We start from the raw sequence: 1,416 nt of genomic DNA on the forward strand, positions 1-1,416 counted from the left end.
GTTGAGGTTGTGTGTGTGTGTGTGTGTGTGTGTGTGTGTGTGTGTGTGTGTGTGTGTGTGTGTGTGTATATAATGGTGGAATCTCTATAAAATGAGAATTGTCACTAACATGATCAGATTTCAAGTACTTTCAAATGGGAGGTTGAACTTTGTGAGTTCTGTATTTGCTTGTACCTGGGAGGAGAAACTCCAGATTTTCACCAGGGTTATTAAGTGTCAGGATTGAAGAGAAAATAAATTGGATTGTCCAGAAAATAAATCGATGATCTCATCCCTCGTCTAGTGATACCTCTATCTTTTTCTTTCTGCCTCCATTTAGAATTGCTCTTTCCATTCTCTGTTTTCACATAACTTTTCTTGCTCCACCATGTATTTAGCTATAAAAATGTCTGCCTCTTCCATTCGACTGTGCTCTCTTTGTGGGCACAAAGGATGTGTCTTATTCACTATCGTGTATCTGAACCAACACTGCATTGAGTGTGCTCAATAAATATTGGAAGGCTCAATCAGAAAAAGCAGACAGAATGGAATCAAGCAGAAAACTTCCTTTAAAAGTAGATAATTGGGCCGGGCGCAGTAGCTCAATCCTGTAATCCCAGCACTTGGGCAGGCCGAGGTGAGAGGATTGCCTGAGCCTGTGGGTTCGAGATCAGCCTGGGCAACATGGTGAGACCTCGTCTCTACAAGAAATTTTTAAAAAAAATAAGCCAGGCACGGTAGCACATGCCTGTAGTTCCAGCTACTTGGAAGTTTGAGGCCGAAGGATCGCCTAAGCCCAGCAGGTCGAGGCTGTGGTGGTCATGAGCATGCCACTGCACTCCAGCTTGGGCGACAGAGTGAGACTCCAATTAAAAAAAAAATAAAAAATAAAAGTAGAAAATTAGTGGATATGCTCTTGTGTAGAAAAAAGAAAGGAGAAAGGAAGATAATGAAAGGTAGAAGTAAAGTAAATGACAATAATATCTCAAAGGGATGGAGAAGGTAAATAAAGTTAACCTAAAGTAAGGCTTTTGCCCTGTTTAGAAATTAATCAAAGTGTCAATTTAAGTTCGATTGCAGTAAGACAAGCATCCATATTATAGTCTGTAGGGTTATCACTAATTTTGAAAAGAGGAAATGAAACGGAATAGTAAATATTTGTTTGATCAAAAAATATTGGAAGAGAGGAATAAAGGAATGGAGAACATATGAGAAAAACAGAAACAAACAGCATGATGGTAGACTTAATTCCGATTATATCAGTAATTACAATAAATATGAATGGACTAAATACATCAATTAAGACACCACTCTTGGCAGACTTATTCTAAATTTTTAAGAGACTCAACTATAGGCCAGGCTCAGTGGCTCAGCCTGGAATCCCGCACCTTTGGGAGGCTGAGGTGAGTGGATTGCCTGAGCCCACGGGTTCGAGAC

General features: G+C 39.9%; 1 protein-coding gene across 2 annotated transcripts in view; it reads left to right on the plus strand.

The window, feature by feature from the left end:
- The window catches only part of HMGCS2 (3-hydroxy-3-methylglutaryl-CoA synthase 2), a 20,525-nt gene that overhangs the window by 2,113 nt on the left and 16,996 nt on the right, over positions 1–1,416 (plus strand). The gene's annotated exons all lie outside the window — the stretch shown is intronic.

Source organism: Carlito syrichta, unplaced genomic scaffold, assembly GCF_000164805.1.
Source record: "Carlito syrichta isolate Samal-C Ts95f unplaced genomic scaffold, Tarsius_syrichta-2.0.1 Scaffold308000, whole genome shotgun sequence".
In the NCBI taxonomy this organism is placed as follows: domain Eukaryota; kingdom Metazoa; phylum Chordata; class Mammalia; order Primates; family Tarsiidae; genus Carlito; species Carlito syrichta.